This window comes from Apus apus, chromosome 4 (assembly GCF_020740795.1).
Source record: "Apus apus isolate bApuApu2 chromosome 4, bApuApu2.pri.cur, whole genome shotgun sequence".
Taxonomy (NCBI): domain Eukaryota; kingdom Metazoa; phylum Chordata; class Aves; order Apodiformes; family Apodidae; genus Apus; species Apus apus.
The window spans coordinates 80,731,371-80,754,851 of record NC_067285.1 but is presented as its reverse complement, the minus strand read 5'-3'; the positions used below and the strand labels follow the sequence as shown (position 1 = coordinate 80,754,851).

Below are 23,481 nucleotides of genomic sequence, written 5' to 3'. Positions count from 1 at the left end.
ATTCAGCAGTGCATACAGTATTCTAACAACTTCATACACATAAGGGGGGGTGAGGGGATATGCATCAGCATTCACGGTTTTATCTCAGATTCTTTGCCTAGATTTCACTGGCAAAAAACTTAAAGAGAAGGAATGAAATTTTGCTTCATGGACACATAGTGACAAAAGACAAGGCACCAGTGAGCAGCTTCCTCAGACTGAATTAGGTGTCAAACAACAATTTCAGACAGAGCCACCAAGTCCAAAATGAGCAAATGAAGGGATGAGGCTCAGAGCTAAATCTAAGTTATGGCTGACTAGCTGATGAAATAGGGATAGCAAAATCAGCCTTCAACCTTCAGTGGATCTTCTCAAAATTACTGACACAGCTATCTGGAGTGGAAGCTTGTGACCCTGTTTGGTACAAGCCTTGCTGCTAAGAAACTTTGCTGTCATGAACACAATGACAGATACAGCTTGCTTATATTTTCCTGAAGAATGCTGTAGTTATGTTCTTTAAGTTCCATTAACTTTTAATGGATTCCGTTGAATCCTTCACACTTGTAACAAATTGCTAAAGGCTATTCAAGGCTAATGGGAACTTTGATTCTATGATATTTCCGCATATAGTTTCCATTGCCCTTGCATTACTTAAAAATATTTATTGCAGCATAAACTAATTTTGCTGGTAAGGTTACTTGACTTAATTCTCCTCTGTGCTGCACATGGCTTAATTACATTTGTGTAAATAAACATAAAAGCCTAGCAACTCTAATAGTTACTTGTACTGTTACCAGCATTTTATGCATACTCTGCTCTGATTCAAACAGCAAGATACGAGGCAGTTAGGAACCAGTTCTGTCGACCCCACCCCTCAGTAGAGGATTTACACTAAAATCTTGGTGCAGTCTATACTCTGCTTTTCTCTCTCTATTCACCTTCACTTCCACTAAGCTCACAAATCAACAAACCCACAAACAAGCTCATTGTCCAAAAATACCGAACCTATCACTGAGGAAAAGTTAAACATCCATTCATATTGATACTGAAGGAACTGATATTTCTAGAAGTAACGTACACACATTATGGTTAAATATTAGTGCTTTTCAGTTGTTTTTTAAAGCTTGAATACGACTAATACTTTAAATGCAATTCTTATAATAGTATAGAAAATAAAAATTAATAATTTTAGTCACAGAATTAGACTCCTACACCCAAAAAATCTGAGATCCTCTGTTGTATTTTTACTTTATTCTGGCAATCCCATGCTGTAACTATAAAAAAAAATAACTTTAAAAAGGTTCTTAGATAAAAAAAAACACCAAACAACAAGCAATGAATGTGTAATAAGCCTCCCGTGAATAGACAGGTTCTGTTGGCTGCAGAGTTAATCAGAAACAGATTTAGGAAAATAAGCAGAAAGTTGGCTGATTAAAAGCACAAAAAGAATATTCAGGTGACTTCATAGAGGTCACACCTGAAGTAGTTGGATTTTCAGTGTGCTGCTTCACACACACTATTCTTCCTCTGGTGTGTGCAACACGAAGGTGCCTGGAATTAGAGGACTGACATTTAAATGAGAGATAAGACATGCTTGGCAAAGTCAGCACCACACAGTTCAAGATCAGAAGTGCTATTTTGTGTGGGCTCAGGTCTGTGTTTTGAATTTATTTTGGATCAGATAATTCTTCTTTTAAGGTAAAAGAGAAGGCAATGCGAAGTAATGTACACTCAGTGTTACAACTAAACTCATTTTGGCATCGATTTTAAGGCTATGTTGAGAAAACAAGTTCTTACTCTTAATCCCCCTGAAGCTTGGAGTCAAAGTCTTTGGGATAATGCCAGTTCCTGACAAAACACCACTGAGATCAACCAGTATTAACACCACCAACATGGGTAAAGTAGACGGAAAGAATCAAACCAAGTACTGGAATTCTCATCAAAAGCATCAGCATTGATTCTTACTGCTGTTGATTTTAAAAAACAAGGATAGAAATATAAATTTTATAATTTCAAGCATTTTTAAAAATGCATTATTCTAAAATATCACTAGGTATAGTTATAAAATAATTCCAGGAAACAGGGAAACTTGGAAGAAAAAAGTGTTTTTTTAAAAAACACATCAACTCTGTAGCTCTCACGGTACATAGGTGAAACAGATAGCATTATATCCTGCTATAACATATTAACATGAAGGCAAAGAAAAAAGGGACTCAAAGAAGTCTTTCTAAAATGAATAATATAGTATGAACACAAGGGGAAAAAGAATGCAGTGTTTTCAGATCCAAGATCCTGTCTAGGCTTTTCCTGATGATAAAAGAAGACAGTGGCAAAGGGAACACTACAGCATATAGTTGTTACACTGGGTTGCAAACTCGTCTCTAAGCCCATGAATGTTTACCATTTTTAATGCTTATGAATGATGTCATAAAAACAGGTAACAATAATCCTAATAAACATACACATAGTTCTTCTTATCCGAAGAGAAAAAAATATTCCTTGTCTAAACAAATACATGGTCTCTAAAGCACTTAAAATAAACTGCCTAATCCGTATGTTAAAAAAACACAGCTTAAATACAACTCAGTGTTCCTCCTTCCTCAGTTAATTCAAAGCATTCAGCACATAATCAGAAAGTTCTTGAAGCTCTTAGAGAATTTACTTAACTCTATTTGCAAGTCAACTTTCAATCTGGAGGGAGAGTTCAGAACCTTTATACATTAAAATGGAAGTACAGAGGTTTTTGTCCAGAAATCAGTATCTCCAAGCAGTATAATCCTATTTCATTGTTGAAGAAGACATTTTATATTCAGTTATATTTTTTAAAATCCAGCATACAAAAAAATAATAGGATAGGATAGAGCATACATTTGAAGTAATCTATAATAATGTATCATAATAGATAAACAAATACCTCCCATTCTAGCTTACTCTGAACTTTCATTACATACAAGACCTGTGCCTTGCTTACAACAGAAACCAATGTGTGGCCAAAACCGAACAGTAAGAGTTATTCTATTCTTAAAGAAAAAACACTGTTGAATACACTGCTGATCCAATTATTTTGAAATAGTGAGTAGCTACGGATAATTGCTTATATATACATAGCTAGAACTCAGTGCTCTGTCATGTCTTACTCCTGGTGAGACCTTTGCATCCCTTTGGCTGGATTATTCTGTTGGAACGATATTCACAGGCAAAGTGTTATAACTAACAAGAAGCTTGAAATCCTTTCACGCAACTGGGAACAACAGGTGGTATTCTGCACAACCATCCTCACTAGAAAAAGAAACTGGAGTATAACACACCAGCGAAAAAAAAGTTTAATAAACCCACATATTTTAAAAAGTTATCAACAGATATGTTCACAGGTTCTCATACAAGTTGTGCCTGAACAATGATTACATAGTGGAATCCTGGTAGTTTGAAAGCTGGTATCTTCTGTTAAAGTAAAGAATTAGAGACATTGGGAAGGTTCCTGACTCCTCAAGCAAACACCAGTCTTCTTCACTTAGACATAACTATTTCCCATAACTGCCAAAATGTGCAGTAATTCTGCAATATACATACTGTTTTACAACACTAAGTTGAGATCACCAGAATTAATTCATTTGCAACTCGACTTGGATTTAAAGTGCACACACAGAAAATACTTGGCAGTCATAAAATGCACTAAATTGCTTTGGAATCTGCTCTGCTCTCTTACTCTTGACCTCATACTCATACATTGTTAAAACCTCCTGAGCCATTCTGGAAATGTGTTATATTGTTAGACAATTCATTAAATTAGTATAAAGGCACAAAAGACTGCTCAAAAGTGGCAGTGTCATTTTCAGCAATTAGTTCTACTTGTTGTAAAACCTCCTCCCACAATGTTAATATTAAATATACAAAAAGACAAGGAATGAACAGTATTTATGCTTCCATTTGTAAAGTGCTAGCGAGTATACATCAAATCCATAGCTACAGGCTTTGCTGCAAATATGTAGAAATGTGACTCCCCAAAGGCTGAGCAAAGAATCAACCTCCAGCACAAGTCCTAAAGCAACTGATGCTCTTCTGGAGACCCAAATATGTAGCCACTGAAAATACATGACACAGATATGCATGTATTTCCTGCTATACAACCTTCCATGGCATCAGATGAGTCACAGCTGAAAAATAGTCTAAAACTGCTAAAACTGACAGAGACTGATGAAACAGCTGTGGTAGGATGTCACATGACTTTCTGCAGTTTAATAGTTCAAATCTACCAGATTAAAAAGGTTTTGTTTTTCCATAACTAAACAAAAAAATGGATGAGATTTTGTATCTGGGTTTTCTGTGGTAGAACGCAAGCTCTTGGCTACTGGAGTTCAACCATATTTCTATGGCTGGCACATCAAAGACTTCTATCAGTGGAAACAAATTTTAAAATAAATGAACCAATTTTGATTTCTTGTTGTTACTCTGATGAGCAGTGGGTCAGCCAAGTGTCTCCAGCACTACAGAAAGGCAGATGGGCACAATTCTACATTGGTAATGAGGGCTACAATCAGGATACAATGCTTTATTGATTAAGAGCTGCTCTGAAAAACCTAAGGAGATTCTGGAAACTGTATTTTCAAGAAATCAAAATCCCAGAATGGGGAATAAATTCCTAGTTTGGATTAAAAACTAATGTATATTGAATCCACTTTTTGAATCAAGTAACTTTCTCCTCTAAGTTGTACAAGTTGGAAAGGGACAAAACAGGAGTTTAGAAAGAGGTTCACTGCTCTCCAGTGTCCATCCCTGACACACTTTCAGTCTAGTTATCCTCAAATAAAATAGCAGTTGCTAAAAGGAAGATGTGAGCAGAACTAGAATGCAAAAAGTCTCATATGTTTCACTGTCAGTGTTTTCACTAAACCAGTTTCCTCAGAGAGTGATTAACTCCAGTATAGCAGAGAAAGAGACAGCAGCCTGTTTTCAGTGTTGCCAGTCTGTGTTCCTCAATGACTCTCAATTTTCTTGGAGCTTCAAGCAGTCAAAAGTCTGCACTCTAAATTATCCTGCTAACACAAGTACTTCTGCAACAATCCTATAGGCTTCCAGGGAGCAAAAAGTCTTCCTACCTTTCCCAGTGTGGTGTGGTAGGTTCATAGTAAGAGGCATGCTTGGTTTTCTCCAGCTGGAATCCCATTCTAACAACTTGCTGCCTGCTCCCTGCTGTCTAAGTGACCTGTGGCTTCCTGGGGAATACTAAATCTGACTGGGATGCCTGAAGCTATGAATTTCAGCCAACATACTAAGATTAGCATCTATGCCAGAATTAAGAGTATAGTCTAATTAAATTCATTGCTCTCTACAAGAAGTTACAGACAGTATTGGTCAGTCAGAACTAGCTTTAGAGTAATAATTGTTTATAATAAAATTATAATGAAGAATAAGCTTAATTTTCTCACAGCAAGAGTTAAGTAGATTTGCCATTCTAGAACCTGCTGCATAACAAAACATATTTTGTTAAATTTTGTTAAAACACATTATGTTAAAGCACATGGAAAACACAATTCTAACTCATCCACCACGACCTGCCTTTGATGGTTCAGTTTCTCAGCAAGCTTGTGAAACTGGACAATTAGCTTCTTAATTACTTCAAGGTCCCAATATCTTTACAATGCTACATTTTCTAATCATCAAAGATGACTTCCCTCAATCTTCTAGGGAAGAAAGGAGAATGGGGAAGAACTAATGACTCTAACCAATGTGTTTCTTCTTTCTTGAGCTACAATGGCTCTTTTTATCCTAGCAGTGAAAAAGCTTGCCCTCTCATTCCTAATAATTGTGTACCATACATTAATCAACAATGAAGTGGATTATGTTGCTTTCTACTACAGACTATTGATTTACATTTTTGTGCAGGGTTTTGTTGACCTTAACAACATAAGTATTGCAAAAACAGATGCAATAATTACAAGGTTTTTGCTTCTTTTGTATTCCTTTCCGTGGCATAGCTGTTCTCTTCGTTATATCCCAAATTCATCTTTGCAGGTAGCATGAAAGGGTTCACTACCTCATCTGGGGAGGATGGCAGGAAAATTTCATCTTTCTTTAGCAGCTGACATTTTTCCTCATTATTTTCTTTCTGCTTTCCAAGCATTTCTAGTTACACTGACTGTGTTGCCTGACTTTTTTTTTTTTTTTAAACCTTTAAGCTTCCCACCTTCAAACCCTTCAGGTTTTCTGGAAAAGTGCTGTACACCTCAGAATATCCTTTAGGGCTGCGGAAAACCACCAAAGAACAGCATATATATTGGGGTGTGCTAGAAACATAAAAGACACAAACTATCCTCTACTGTCATTCATAGATTTCTTTGTTAGTCCTCCCTCTAAAAAGGGAAGGCTATAACCTTCTTGTGGAAGACGGTGAGCAAGTGAAAAACCAGATTTTCTATGTCCAGTGAGAAACAGAAGGCATAAACTTCCTTCAAGAAAATCAAGCAGTGGTGGGATAATACATTAGCCTGGCACCAAAGTACCTCTAGAACTGAAAGATGTGACTGTAGCACCAGACTCAATAATTACTTAGCAATACCATGTGAAGCTCAGTTCAGAGGTTTAAAATGTTTTATGGTGGCACAGCTCTCCTTCTGTTTGATCATTACACCAATTTTATATCCACAAACTTTCTCCCACATTATTCCCTCTCCAGATCATGATTCCTACTTATATTGTGAACACTGGGCTATTGTGGGCAAAGCCCTAGTCCCGTACTTTTTCTTTTTCTTTTTTTTTTCTTTGTAGCTTTTAAACCAGAAAACCAAAGCAGTACATAATACAAATGCTGACCAAAAAATACTCCTTGTCCTGTCACTAGATCCCCTTGTAAAAAGTCCCTCCCCAGCTTTCGTGTAGGCCCCCTTCAGAAAGTAATGGAAAGCTGCTATCAGGTCTCCCTGCAGCCTTCTCTTCTCCCGGCTAAACAGCCCAAACTCTTTTAGCCTTTCTTCATAGGAGCCCTCTGATCATCTTTGTGGCTCTCCTCTGGACTCACTCCAAGAGCTCCACATCCTTCTTGTGCCAGGGGTCCCAGAACTGGACACAGTACTCCATGAGGGATCTCACAAGAGCAGAGTAGAGGGAGAGAATCACCTCCCTCGACCTGCTGGCCATGCTTCTTGTACGCAGCCCAGGACACGGTTGATTTTGTGGCCTGCCAGTGCACATTGCCCACTAACGTTGAGCTTCTCATCAACTAGCACCCCCAAGTCCTTCTCCTCAGGGCTGTTCCAAACCCATTCTCTGTACCGCCTGTACTTGTGCTTGGGATTGCCCCAACCCAGGTGCAGGACCTTGCATTTGGCTTTCTTGAACTTCATGAGGTTGGCACGGGCCCACCTCTCAAGCATGTCAAGGTCCCTCTGGATGGCATCCCTTCCCTCCAGTGTATTGGATCACAACATAGTTTGGTGTCAGCAAACTTGCCAAGGGTGTACTGAATTCCACTGTCAGTGACTCCAACAAAGACATTAAACAGCACCAGTCCCAGTACTAACCCTTAAGGAACGCCATTCGTCACTGGTCTCCATTTGGACATGGAGCTCAGAGATTCCCACACAGGGACAAAAACATAAAAACTCTTTGGAAATGCGAAGTCAAACAAAAATTTTGAAATCTATTTGAATCAAACTTTCACCAGTAATTTGTATAAATTAAAAGTTATGGTAAAAAGCTGAAGCTCACCCACAATGAGCAATCTTTAATTTACCTTTTAATTACTGGATTTTCACTTCTTATATTAATTTCCCTTGGAGTGAACAAAAACCAGTATTGATGCTCATGCTAGGTAGGTTAAACTGGAACAATCACAAGACCAGAAAGTCAAGAAAGAATGTGTGACAGGATTTCACTGAGGAATGACCTGGTTTTCATTTTGTGCTTTCTCCCAAGTAATAAACACTGGCTTCCTTTTTACCCAAGTATGCAACCTACAGTGGCACAACATAGTCCAGAAAAATGCAGTGGATTAGAGTTCAGTGGCATTTTTTTAATGTTTCCCAAACAATGTTAATATTCTACCTTCCTTGAAAGATGTCAAACATAATTTAAAAAACTCATAATTAAATATACTGCTAATTTAATCCCTCCACAAACTAATACATTTAATAAATTAGTAATTTTTTTTAAAAAAAAAAAACAACAAACAACACAATCTTATCACAAATTAGAATTTCAGTTGGGATCTGAATTAGTGATGGACATAATAAAAAGGAAAGATTAATACATCGAGTTATAGTAAGTTCCATCTATTACTCTTTATCAAAATCTATCAATAGCACTACTGGACTCAGTGGCTTTGAGAAGCACAGTTCTTCCAGAGTAATGTTTTATGGCAACACAACAGAATGAAGTAGATGTGCTTGAATTTTTTGGACTTTAGATGCAGTTCATCTTCAGCTTAATTTACAGTACTTCACACTAATAATATGTGGTGCAAGCCTGGTGATGTATTTGGATGTTTCACTTACCGTATTGACATTCTTTTGCCTATCTGAACAAAAAAAGAAAGTAAAAGTTTTATTAAGCATTCAGATACCCACAGAGAAATTAAAAAGTATCCCTTTTTTGTTTGCTTATTTTGTTCTTATACATTACATGTGTTACAAAATGAAAGACATACACATCACCAGTGGCTAACCACAATTAATTCTGCAATTTTTGATCCTGCATCTTGAGGAAAAACTTTATAAAACGCATGTGTGCTAAGGGCAAAAATAACAACAGAGTATTAACTTGGGTGTGATCCTTTTTGTAGCCCAGGCCCGTTGGATTCTAAATTGTTTGTACACAATAATATTCAGATTTTGTGCAATATGGTAAAAAGACAAAAATTTAAACAAAAACTCCATCATCTTTATGAGGGCTACACTACAAACATTTGAAACATTTATATGCCTGGCTTTTTGCAGAAAGTAGTGCATGCATCATTCTCATAGTATTTACATGAAAGAAAATGAAAGAATGAAGGTGTATCATGAACCTTATGAGTTAATAAATGAATTATTTAAAAGAGTATTTTCTCATGTCTTTAATGAGGCATATAAGCTATATTTTAATGTTGCATTATCATAAATAAATTGAATGTCCATATTTGCTTTCTACATGCTTCTCCAGTTTGGCAAAGCCTTGGAGACTTGAATGGCCTTGAACAGATGAAATGGCAGCCTAGGCTTGTATATGCTGTCATACCAACCTCCTTCAGAGAATTAAGGTAACTGGCAGAAGCTCCATACTACGGTTCTTTCCCTAACAAAATGGATGCTCCTACACAGCCTCCCTAGGGTTGGGTGAAGAAAAATATATTCACACTGGTAATCTAAGTAATTAACTAGGTCTTCATGGTGTAATTAGTGTTTGCACTCATTATCTAACAGGGAACATTATGAATTGTGTATTTGAAAATAGGTAAGTTCTGCCTCTCTTACCTGTCTCACTGTCCAACCTATGGAGTTACTATATTGCTCTAGGATACCCTGCAAGGATCAGCAGGAGAATATTTTAGTCTGAGGATGCAGAAATTATAAAATCACATCTGGCCTGGTGGCAACTGTAGTTAAAAAAATTATATGAACAGCTGCCCCAAAAGGAAATCATCCACAAGGACATTTTTTTTTGCAAAACAAAACTTCACTGCTCTTTTTCTTTTTTTTTTTTTCTCTTACAAATCCAGTACCTGGTTAGGATTTCCACTTCATGTTATTCATAGTACAAAAGCTTGAATGCCTGGGTTCACAGGCAGAGTCTTGGCTTGGGGAAAAGAGTGGCACCCGTTATTTAAACAATGAAAGATGTGTGAAAACATCATTAAACAGGGACTGCCATAAACTTTGCTTTCTGGACACTGCAGTAGTAATGCAAGTAGAGAATATCCCTGTTCAGAAGCAGGAATATATAAACTACAACAAAAGTTTAATGTACTTGATGTAGCATGGTAGTAGATGAGGTGAGGATTAACAAAAAAAAAAGGTCTTATTTGATTTAAGATATGAAGATCTGGATTTGTAAACACAAATTATTTAAATCTTAAAATTACAAAAGGGTGTTATTAAAACCCAGTCTTTTTAAAGACCACATTTCCAGTTACTGTCTCACCACAAGCCTTGTTCTGCTCTTGCAAAAACTGTGACCATGATGGAATAAGCTATTCTAAATTTTAACAGTCCATCCTTTACAAATGGATTAAGCTGCTAATTTAGGTGTAACAGGCAGAGCTTTGCTAGTGGGAGTCTGCAGAATACCACGTTTGGAAGGAAGGCAAGGGATGCTCTGCCCTGGGCACCTCTGGTTCCTGTCAGCTCTGTCAAGGACAAAAGCAGCCTACTGCATGCCAAAGCTGGATCCCATCAAGGGAGCATATGGCATCTCTGTGAAAACATGTTCAAGAAAGAGTGGTAAATTGTAGGGGCAGGAAAGATACCTGGAAGATGAGCCAGGATGAGGTGCACCTCTGAGGGGAGCTGTCGCCCATGGGGGAAATCCTGCTGGAGCAGGCAGATGCCCCACAAAGGGTCTGCAGTGAGTGCAAAAATTCATGGCAGAGCAGGTGAAAAGAGTAAGAAACAAAGACCAGCAAAAGGAAGAAACTGCTGCACACTGACTTCCATCTCCAGGACTAGCCATGGCCTCACCTAAGGGACTGAGTGCAACATGTGGTGTGAGGCATGGAAGGTGAGGAACAGGAAAGCAGAGGTGCCTGGAGTGAACGTGAGGTGTTTCTCTAACTTTTTGTTTGTCTTCTTTCTTTTTCAATACTGGAATCAGTAAGCAAAATTTTATATAAGTTAGTAATAAATTATGTGATTTTTCCTGACTCAAGATGCTTTACCCTGCCATAAATGCCCAACACAAGAAAAAATTCATTCTGATTATGCAAAGGCGCACTGAGATCGAACATCTTTGTCAAATTTATGGTTAAGGATTAAAGACAATTCTAACATTTCCACACTTCCCATGCTGGTATTTGTGAAATGCATGACTCAATTTTATGTTTTTAAAGAAAAACTTGTTATTAATCTTATAATAAATTATATATATATATACACGGTATTTTTAAAAAAATCCACAGCGAAAAGGATTAGCCTACCTGTTAACTTGCACTGAGTCATCTATAATGCCTTTAGTAAAACTGAAGGAAAAGTCACTGTGTAGAAATAATATTTGGTCTGCTGTTTAAACCTGACTTGTCGGTAAAATGCCTTCACTGTCTCAATAGTTAATGTTTTCTAGATTATTAAGGTAGACCGTGCCATATGATGAAAGATCATAATCTTACGGACAAATGTATGAGTCAGTGTCCAGGAGTGGGAACAGGGAAGTTTCAGTGGCTTCTGGGAGACAGGAATGTGGCTAATATCCTGAAGGGAAAGTTCTGAAGTGCAGGGGTTAAGGAAGCAAAATGTTAATTTGAGATGAGGGACTGCAGAGACATGATATCCAGAAAATTTTCTCTTTCACCAAGGCATCAAATCCTCAGTCTTGGTGAAAATTTTATCATTAGAGTATAGAGACACAAAGATACAGGTTTGGGCACCTCTCATTTAATCTTCAGCCTTTCAGGGGGCCTGCACCCATTGCTTAGCTTCAGATAACAGGACTACATTAAGAAATGGAACAAGATAACACGTTATGACTTTAGCAACTATAAAGGACAACTGTTGGGCAGAATTACCCAGTTTACCTTAATTATAGTAAAGGAAATAAGATGGCCAAGACACTTAAGAAATGAAAAGACTATCAGAAGGGAGCTTGTATTTTAAAAGAGAGAAGGCAAAAAGCCAGCTGTTGCAAACTAGCCAATAAATTAACTTGATTTTTGACTTGCACAACTTTATATTGTCTTTAGGATACATTAATTACCTTAAATTTAATCTAATAATGGGTCAAGATAAATCTTTATTAGTGATAAAACAAGGTTTATGAATGGAGACTGTTCATCTGGCATTTAATCTGTTTTCATAAGAAAATTTTTGATCTGCAGAAATAACTTTCTTTGAAACTTACTTTCTGAATTTAGTTAAACAAGACATTCCCTTATGGCTTCATTTCCTATTAGCATTATTTGAAGTAAATTTTCTGTTTTAAACATAAACACCTACTCCATGTTTTGGTTTTGTTTTCTTTATTATAGCCTTAATCCTAAAAAACATTAAATCCATGAAGCCTAACACATGAATCTTCCATATCATACCTGCATTACATTGATCTTTACTTGTGCATCACATTGTCTATTTAAAATTAAAATTGATTTTGAAAAAATCAATTACTGAGATAATCTACTTTCCTTGAATTTTCTTGATTCCCAGGTGCCATCTGAGAGGCCAAAAGGGCCTTAAAAGGTAGAACATTTCACGGTTCTTAAGACAGCATCTACTAAAAGAGACTTTTCAGCATCTTAATGTAAATAAGATGTAATAGTCATTGACAGCTAAGAAAAGGTACCAGTAAACCAGACAGTAGAATGAACAGCAGGACAATGAATTATGTTCTCAGTGCAAAAATACAAGCTGTACCTGCAAAACATTTTTAGCCAGAAACATTGTTCGGTTAAGCACAAGCCTAAATAGATGATGGCTTCAAATATTCAAGAGATCAACAAAGAGGAGTTCCTTTTGGCTTTTAGATACATTAAAAAATACCTTGTTCAAATATCTATCTATCTATCTATATATTTAAGTTACCTTGATGATACAATTCAGATAGAAATTTTTAAGCAGATTACTGAATTTCATAGGAAAGGTAACGTACTTTGAAACCCAGTTTAAAGTAAAATTAATTAACTGAAGACAGTATACAGGGTTTAACAGCTTGTTGAAAGATAGACTGGAGGGCCTGTCTAAACTTTTGAAGAGGACACCTTTCCAAGAAGTATGATGGGTGCAACTGAGAAAGAGTGATTAAAGATCAAAGATATTCAAAGGAATGCCCTGCTGGAAATTCCTTCATATAATGATATATTTGGCTTTTCAGTTGAATTCCCAAATGCCAAAAAACCACTTTGGTCTCCTACTCAAACTGCCTAATAATTAGCCAGGAAGAAATGGAAGCAGAGGAGCTTCCTGATCTGTTAGAACACTAAGCACAACAAACTGCATTGCTAAATACTTTTGTTCCCAACTGCTGAGACTGAAACAAATGTAGAGTGATCAGCAAAAGTAAGCTGCATGTGGTGACACACTCTAGTGTTCAAAATAGAAAAGAAAGCAATGTTTTAAAATACTTTGTAGCTAGTTGTGGCTTCACTGCAAAGAACGTAGTTTATTAAAACATACCAAAATACAAAACACTAAGTAGCATGCAAGTTGTGTGATTTCTTTAGGAAAGAAACATTTTTAGAAAGTGCTTGTTGTACTTAGTGCTCGTTTTTCCTTCACTTGCATTTTTTTACCTTTTTTGAAAGCATTCACTCCCTTTTGTGCAGTTTCATTGGTAACTGGCAATCTTTACAGCAAGAGTTTTTAGATGGATTTTTTAAAGTAATATTGTTTTTCAAAACTGTAGAAGTTTGAATAGCAATTGAGATCTGTAACGTATTTGTTTAAAGTGTTAATCTCTATCACTTAATATGGCAAATAAAAGTGATTTTGCACCAACTAGGATCACAGAACTTAGTAAGACCTGCTTTAAGTTCTGTCTTGATAACCTTAGGACATTAATTTCAGAGTCTCAAAAACAAAACTGTAAGTAAAAAATTATGTATTTTTGTATACATACAAATCACAATAAAATGTAAAGATACTAATGAACCACCACAGCTACAATCAAGTTATTAATTTATTATGGGATGTTTCAAATTACTATGAAAAAATGCACATGTACACAAGAAGTATTTTTAAAGTAATGTTATTAACTATACTTTACACTGAATTCTTACTTTCCATTTCAGACTGTCAACCCACAAACAGCAACCAAAAAAAAAATCCTAATAGACTTATCTGAGGATTTTCTTACTTGAACTTTTCTCCAAAACCTGAATGTTTACATGTCCAGGACTTTTTTTTTTTTCCACAATTTCCAGACATAATTAACTTATAAAATGTTAGTCTTTAAATTCAGCTTAGAGTTTCTGGAACAATTAAACAGAAAACTAATCTTTTAACTTCCAATACTTGATTTTTTCTCTGCTTAAAATATTAAAAAAAGAATACAACACTACAAATTTATCTCCTACATTTTAAAAATATACCATCTACTCTCTTCTCTCATTTTCTAATCCTTACACAGAGTGGCAACCAGAATGACAATTTGCTTATAAGCCTGACAGACTGCAAGGATCTTCTGGGGCAAGTGTGTCAATTACTACAAGATAAACCGGAAATTAAGTTTGAATCTGCTTTTCGTTTCTCTTTTTTTTTTTTTTTTTTTTTCCCCTTTTCTTTTCTGATTGATACCGGCTGAATCTATCAGGTAAGACAGATTGCATCATTCTATCAGGTAGTCACCCAGGCCTTAATCCTAACACAGCCATTTTACAGTCCAGCTTTTGGCTGAAATAGCAATTTAGTTCACATCCAGACCACCAGCACACTGAAAAATCAGTTTCAAAGGTGAATTTCAGAGTAAACTCTATAACACCCACTGGCTTTAAAGAATACTTTCTTCATGTAGTCCATTCCTACTACTAAATCTATTAAATTAGAGGTCTCTTCCAACCCAAGACATTCTAAGATTCTACGACTCTATGAAATTCAAAGGCCAGAGCATCTGTTTTTCTGCATACATACAAGCTTATGTGAGCAAATATGACATATTATTTGTTTATTGATGCAGAGAGACATGTTAGTATGCAACGTAAGAAAAGTAATGGCAAATAAAATAAAAATGCCACTTGTCTAATTTTTAAAAGCACAACCACTAGAAGTATCTAGAAATATTCTTAAACTGGGGATTAGAAACCAAGTAATTCAATATAAGACTTATAAATGCTGATTAGCTAGCCAGGAAAAAGAACAACACACCCTGTCCAGAAAATGGGCTCTATTTTATCTCACTTTGAACTGGAGAGTAAATCAGCATGGAGTACTGCATGTAAAAGCCATCTAGGCACAATCAAAAGTCATTTTCATCAGCACAGATGTCCCAAATTGACCACCATAATGTGGTAAACGGGTCCTGGAATTAACCATATATGAAAGAAATTCTTTTGAATGGTGGAATCATAAGGGACCTCCACCTGCTGAGATGTTATTGATGCACAATCTGAACAGCTTTCTAAAATGTTGAAAATAAATCTTTGTCTTGGAACATTTTTCTCTCAGAATTTGAAGAATGCAGGTAAATACAGAACGGAATGCAATTATCTACCTTAAAAGGCGGATAATTCTGGCACAGCAGAGCTTCCACCAAAATGAATAGTTTTTAGTAATTTCTAATCTCAGTGATGAAAGACTTGATTGTGTAACAAAAAGAACAACAAAAAAGAACAATCAGAGAGAAGTTGTGAGGGGCACTGTTGTGCTTTTCTCTCTGCTTTTTTCAAACTGTAAAATCTATTCAAGCTAGGGGACTGGAAAACAAATGTCATATTTGAAAAAAAAAAAAAAAAAAAAAAAAGAGGAAAACATCACTAGATTCATAGGGCATATGAATAAATATAAATCTATTCGAACTTCCATGCAAAATCTATAGTGAACTAATGTAACTTTCAAGGTAGGTCGAAGAACCATATCAGCATAGTAAAGCATCATCACAGGAGTCAATACAGAAGCCATGAGCATCGGCCATTGGGGGCAACACCATGGGGGACAGACTTGAATACATGACCGTGGGTACATAGAATTTGATTTAAGAAAGTAAATATAAAGGGGAACAATGCAATCATAGTTTTAAAAATGTCCCTGTCTAAATCAGACTCAGTATGTGTTAGATATAACTACACACAGAGACAGAAGGATATTGCGAATGGTAATTTAGTTTTGTCCTGTTTAGTTTACATACATTTAGGCTTTTTATAGAAATTAACCTAAATTATATACATGACTCAGCTTCAAATTCCTTGCCACCTCTCCTTTTTCCATGAGACCACTGGCATGCCACCCTAAGAAACACGTGCATGGCACCTCTCTACCTATCTTCAGAGGCATTAGGAGTTTCCCTCTTCCCTTACCTGTTTCCCTAGAGTTAAGACCTTTAATCACTAATTTGTAATTCTTCCTGAATAAATGATAGTAGAGGCCAAGTGCTTTTATGTATCCTCTAAGGCTTTGAAACTGAATGATGCTTGTGTTGGGAAAACAACTATAATCTTTACTACAGAACCTGACCCAATGCCAACTAGAATGAAACTGATTGTCTAAAGCATAAAAGAGGACAATGATTAGGGCAACCATCTGGCAAGGGCTTAAAGTCCTCTCTCTCCCTACAACAGACCAAACACCTCAAGTGATTACTGCACCCATCAAGGCAACAAGGTTTTCATCTTTATCATGATATTAACTATTTATACAAAATAGAACAGTTCCAACATAAACAGACTGAGAAAGACCACCCTGCAAATAATAACAAAATGTTGTTAAAGGTGTTTCTGCTAGGTTTAAATTCCTGATTTGACCTTCTATAAAGAGGTCTGGAATATACCTTATTAGAGTTATCCAGAAAGCAAAAGAAAAAGAGATAGACTTTGAGATACTGACCATGCAACATAATATAAAAGCAGGGTAATGTGTTAGACCAATGCTCAACCTAATCCAATGTTCTGCCTGCAGTAGCGGCCAACAACAGATGCTTCTGGAAGAGCATAAGCATAGTATTAAAATACTTTTCCAGAAGTTTGGGTCAGCCTCCAGCAATTGATTGGATGGGGTCCTCCTGAGCAGGACATGATGCTTACTATGAGCCAAACCTTTCAGATTCAATATATCCCTCTAAAGTTGGAAAGGTTTTAGTTTCAGTATCACGGAAATAATTCTGAGGTCTAAAGGAGGAAGAAATGTCTATAATCAGGCTTGAGCAAGTTTGGAGCCTTAAAATTTGGGAGATGTTGACATCTATTTTACGTATCTGGCAACCAGATTCAAAGCCAAATTTAAGAAGCATATATAATGTTCTAGTCTTCCATGAATATTTATTTACAGGCGCATAGCTGAGCTCTTCCAGCTATACAACTCTTGTCATCTTTGTAAAGGAATCTTGTCTGAATTTTCCTCTTCATTGTAAGTAAAATTCTCTCTCCTTACAGGGCAAGAGGACACAATCTAATAATTTCGGTAACACTGCCTTTTACTATTTTTTTCTGTGAGAGAGAATAAGCAAGCCCTAAATATCTAAAACTGCATAAATTAACCTTCTGAGAGCACTTTTTTAACAGCAGACAATTCCCTGCTACAGTTAACTTCCAGTAATAAAACAAAGATTATTCACATACACAAAGGCAAACCACTACTTTACAACCTCTGCATTACCATTTATTAGGGGAAATTAAAGCAAAATAGATTTGCGTAAATTATTTTTTAATTCCAAGAGTAACTTGTAAATCTCCAAAAGGCCTTCAACAACTCTAGATCAGATAAGAAAATAAGATCATCTGAACCACAGAGGAAAATCACATATTTTAAGAGGTTCAGCTGAAATGGACCGATTCAAAGTAAGATATTATTAAGCCTTGCTAATTTTTTCAGATAAAATAAAGTTAATAAGGAGAAAAGAGCTATTCCATTTAATGTCTAAGTACATAGTGTAACTGCAACAGAAGCAGAATAATTTTACAGATTGTAAAAATTGTGTATTTCAAAGAATGCTTTCAATATCACCAGTTTATAACTTAGAATTAATAATTCCTTTTTTTTTTTTTTTTTTAAACCAATTCAGAGGTATTCCTTTCCACTAAATGTTCATAACATACTAACTGAAGTACCAGAAAAAATCACAGAATCACAGAATTGTCATGGTTGGAAAGGACCTCTGAGATCACAAAAAAAAAACCCAAAACCACAAACCAAAAAACACACACCCATACACCCCCCACCAAAAAGCACCCATGAAAAAAAAAACACAATCTCAGCCACTACAGCATGCTCTAAAGTGTCACGTCTACACATTTCTTGAATACCTTCCAGGGTAGGATGTTCCAGTGCCTGACCACATTTTTATTACAGAAGCTCTTCCTAATATCCCATCTGAACGTCTCTTGCCGCAACGTCTCACCATTTCCTCTGATCCTATCACTATCCACTTGGGAGAAGGGGCCAAGACCCATGTCACTCCAGCCCCTTTAAGGTAGTTGTTAGAGGGTGATGAGTTTGCCTCTCAGCCTCCTTTTCCTCAGACTAACTCAACCTGCTTTCCAATGTGACTGTCACTTGTAGTTGATTTAGTTGTTTAAGAAGGTTGGAAACACTGAAGGTTTTCCTGCAGTTAGGAGGCTCCCAATTCCTCTTCTTTCCCCCCACATGGATTTTCCAGTATCTAACTGGGATTGATCTTCTGTTGCCTGTTTTCTCTCTAACGGGGCACTCAGAGGTTACTTGCCTTCTCTCTTCCTGAAGCTTGTAAGAATAGAATTATTTTTGACACCTCCAGCTCCTTTTAAATTTAGCTGAAGCACTCGTGTTTCAAAGTTATTGAGGAGATGGGACAGAAGCAGATGGAAATGCACAAGTGCATAATGTCACTGAAAGACTTGGTGTCTACAGAAAAATGGTGACAACATTAAGCAAATATATAGCACCACTGCCCAATTTTAGATTGATAGAATTCAGTTATATAAAAAGAAGTTATAAAATCATATTAAAAAAGAACCAAGTACAATTCTGCTAGCTGCTGATGACCCCCCTTACAGAAGAAGAATTCTGCTGATCTGGAGCTGACACACCCTGCTTGCTCACACCCATCTTCCTGGGATCACACACAGCATGTCAGGCATCCCCAGGCAGGGTATTCTGATAATCCTGAACAGCCCAACCTTCTGGAGAAATGCCAGGCAAGCATGTCCTGAAATAGCCTCTTTCTAACCAGTTTCCAGAAATCACAAGAACATTGCAAAGCCAACCAGCGAATCTAGCTCGTGTGCGTAAGTAATCAAGTTTTGATTCCTGTATTACACTGAACAGCAGAACTCTACCCTGAATGCCTAGAAATACATAACACCAATCTAATCCAGCCTAATTTTTATTTCAGATTAATTACATTTTAGTTAAAAGAACGGAGACTTCTTACTACATTTAAGTATTTAATATATTTTACTACTGCATGTCAAAGTATTTAATTAAAAAATACTTTGATCGTTTATTCTTTAAAAGCAATCTTATTAAATATAATATTCAACTTAAAATAATTACTTTTCATTTAGTTCTTTTACATTATCTGAACAGGTCCAGATAAAGGAGGATTTAAGATTACTATATACTTTGTGTCATGTCTTTCTACTCACATGCACAGCTAATTGCAAAAAAAAAACCACAACAAAATCCTGGTTATCTAAGAACTCATCTCCTTACTTGCATGGTGATTATGCCAGACAATAAAATTAAGGCTTTGGTAATAATTTTTCATCTGATCCATTCAGTACTTTATAAATGCTAATAGTAATTTCAATGACTATGAACTAGCAACTATATAGTTTACAAGAAAATCTAGTTTACAAGATATAATTTGGGAGTGTACAGTTACTAGGGTTTAAGAGAGTGCCAGTATCTACTAACAAGTTGTTATGATTGATGCAAAATTAAATTAAAAAAACAAAACTACTCCAAAGTTTTGATTCAAACCCAGCAAACATGGAAAATTACAGAGAATGCATATAAGTTAAATGAGAAACGGAAGCTCTTCCCTTCCTTTTTTCAAGTTTTCTTCCACTCACTCTGCATATCTAATATAAAAATCAAATTATATAATATATAATTTCTCTATTTCGTGTTGGTCCATCATTCATTTACCATGCGTTATAGCAGACAAATCATCATCTATTTTCTCACTGATCTACCGTCCATAACAATAATTTAAAACCAGCTAATAAACATTATGGTTTGCTAGAACCGCTACCGATTAAATCTTAAGTGTCTAAAAAATACAAATATAAACAGAACGTAATTAGAGCTATTTAAAGAAACCATTTTTAACTTAGATTAACCATATTTCCCATTTGCTAGGGATAAACACTCATAAATGAAACCCATTGCTGAACAAGAAGCAATTACTTCAGTTTAAAATATTAATACATACTGCCTTTTAAAAAGCTGAGGAAAATAATTTATGTACTGTACAATACAATCTCAATTTATATTGAGAATGAAAATGGGATGGTATTTGGAATCCTAAGTGAGCTGCAATCATCTTTGAGGTACGGTTTGTTCTTATCCATTTATAAGTCCATTAAATTGTTTTCTCCAATCAGTACTGCTCTCAAAATAATTATAAAATGCATATACATGTTTTTGGTATTTTTAAGTTAGTAAAAAAACCAACTTTGTTGAAGAGCTCTCTTGCAACAGCCCTTCTCCTTAATACAAGAAACATGTAAGCTCATTACTGATATACAGTGTGTTCAATCTAAAGTGAGGGAACAACCAATCTCTTCCCAGATTCCAGGTCTACAAATGTACACACACATGCATATATGCATATACATATGTACCATGGATAACAGGTATATGTCAGATTATAATAACTACCTGATTATCAAATGCTTCTAACTTCTAGAGAGAGTTGACTTCAGGAAAATGTTTTACAGTTTGATGCTATGATTCTCCTCTGCTTAAACTATTACCTGTGTCATAAATTGCATTTAAAAGTGTAATTTTGGCCTAAATCATGCAAATTCTTATTTCTTCACATTGATACATTGAGCAAGTATTAAGTGTTTTGCTTTTTCTACAGCTGCAGAAGACCCCTTCACCAGAAAGGGCAAAACCAGTCTTTTATCAGCAAGTGTTGTGTCAAGGTTGGGGCCTTCCCTCCTTCAGTCTCAGGACTGTATTTTCAAAGGGATAAGAATAAGATGATTGACCTTTTAAGCCAGATTTTTTGTTTATTCCTCTTTATAACCTGTCACCTCATACACTACAATTTACCTGATTATATAGCTCTGAAGTACACTCAAGTACATAGAAATCAAGCACAGGAATCTGATCTACTATTTTAATACTTCCACTAATTTGTCACTCTAAAAAAACCCAGAACTGTAATGCATATATGAAGTTTAAGAAATTATTTTTCTATTCTCTTTGAAATGCTATTTTCATGGTTACTTTTAAGTGTATGTTAAGGGTAATTGAGCAAAGCGAATAATTAATTACGTGCAATTAGAGTGGAACTGTAGACAAATAGTACCATATAACTGGCAAATTTTAACAATGTGATAAATTATGGCAATTATAGGCAAACTAATAATGATTTTCAATCAAACAATATAACTGAGAATGTGTTCTGCATTCACAACAATCAACATTCAATCTGTTTGTATGTGTTTAAACTGACTGCAATTTATACACATGCAAATCAGTACTATAACTCATCTGACCAAGCATGCTTATTTTTAGCTCTACTTCATAGTGTGCATTTTCACATACCTATTAGCATTTTCCTCTGGAAATACTCAAAGGGTTTTCAGGATTGTCCTTTCTTCAGTCTTCCTGAGAAAGAGTTAACTCCTTTAACTGACTGCCTTTTGTCTCTGCCAACTGTCTCTCATACTGCTGAGAGGAACCCACAGCTCAGTGGAGCACTCTTGAGTTTACAGAATCATAGAAGGGTTCAGGTTCGAAGGGACCTTTAAAGGTCATCTACTCCAACCCTCCTGCAGTAAGCTGGGACGTCTTCCTCTAGGCCAGGTTGCTCAGAGCCACGTCAAGCTTGATCCTCAGTGTCTCCAGGGATGGAGCCTCCACCACCACTCTGGGTAACCTGTTCCAGTGCTTCACGACCTTCACAGTAAAGAACTTCTTCCCAATATCCAATCTAAATATAACCTGCTCTAGTTAAGGCCATTGCCCCTTGTCCTATCACTGCATGCCCTAGTAAAAAGCCCCTCCCCAGCTTTCCTGCAGGCCCCCTTCAGGTACTGGAAGGCTGCTATAAGGCCTCCTTTTTCTGGGGAGACCTTTTGCCAGGACTTTGAGCAATTCTATCTATAAAAGCCCAGTAGTTATGTGAATTTTGGATAGAAAAAGGTAATCTACTATTTAGAAGTGCAAGCAAGCATCTACAATTTCAGAAGAGTAAAGCAAAGAGTAAAGCAAATACACTCCAGCGCCAGTGTCTAAAAAGCCTAGGCCTCAGGACGGGAGCAGGAGCACTGCACGACTGTGGGGGAAACGGGGAGGATCCCAGCCAGCTGTTCTTGCACGCTCTTCTCCCCTTGGTCCACTGGGAACACGTCTGGATTTTAAGAGCCAGGGCGATGTCCGGAGCTCTGACGCCGGCGGGAGATCTCGGCGAGGGCCGGGCCCGCGGCAGGGCCACAGCCTCCCCTCCCTCCCCGGCTTGCGGCCTCGCCACAGGCGTGACACCCGGCAGGAGCTGAGAGCGGCCGCCGGGGCGCTCCCCGCCCGCCTCCGCGCCCGGCCCACCTCGCGGCGTCACCCCGGGCCGGCCCGCTGGGCGCAGCGGGCCCCGGGGCCCAGCCCGGCGGCGGAGCGGGGCGGGACTGCCCGGGGCAGCCGCCGCGGGAGGGCCGGGCTGGCGCGGCCCTTGCGCAGCAGCGGGGGACCCGACGGCGGGGCTGGGCCCGCGGGCGCCCGGCACTCAGTGAACACCGTAGGCTACTGCACCCCGCCCGTAGCATTCTCTTTTCTTTTCTTTTTTTTTTTTCCCTGGTCGAGCATGCATAGTCAGTTAAAATAATGTTTAAAACCAGTTCCAGTTAGTGTTACAACTGCCCAGCGTTATGAAACAAGAGTACTGCTACTAATAATACTCATACTACTACTAATAAATGACACACGCCTCCTAACTGAAAAGGGAACTGTGTGTTACAGGGATACAAGCAGTCATTTTGATGATTTCACAAGTAAAAAACTATGAAAAGGAAGCATAAGTGTACTTTTCTACATATACATAGGATTTACACAGACATAGTATTTAACTTCTTTTTATTTTAATTCCTTCACTTTAATTTCCTGCATTGTATAAAGGGTATATAAACCATATTTAGGGTAATTCCTCGAATAGATGTGTAGAACTGTTACAGTTGCTGTCATTTCAGGTACATGATGGCTATGATCATAGAAAGCTAGGAATACATCAGATTATAGCTTCTTTTATAATTGAAATGCAAGACTTCTAAGTTAAACATGGCTATAAACACAAAATGAACAGGAGAGACAGGGCATTCAGCCCCTGGCTTTTTCCATTAAGAAAACAGGGATAGAAATGTGCTCAAAAATACCCCACTTGTTTTGTTCTTCTGTTTTCCTTATGACAGGATGAATTTTCTATTAATATAATCTAAAAAAAATTGCAGGGAATCAGGGTTCTTTTTGTGATTCTACTACCTATATACTTCTAGTCTCCACCAGGTCATTTTTTAACTTGTTGGCTGCTTTTAATGAT

General features: G+C 36.9%; 1 protein-coding gene across 6 annotated transcripts in view; it reads right to left on the bottom strand.

Moving 5' to 3' along the window:
• TENM3 (teneurin transmembrane protein 3) overlaps positions 1 to 21,843 on the bottom strand; it is a 503,658-nt gene extending 481,815 nt beyond the window's left edge. For all 6 annotated transcript variants that reach the window (XM_051617407.1, XM_051617408.1, XM_051617409.1 and 3 more), the window contains exon 1: positions 21,501 to 21,843. The gene's annotated coding sequence lies outside the window, so the exon portion shown is untranslated. The remainder of the gene's footprint in view (positions 1 to 21,500) is intronic.
• Between the last annotated feature and the right edge of the window lie 1,638 nt (positions 21,844 to 23,481).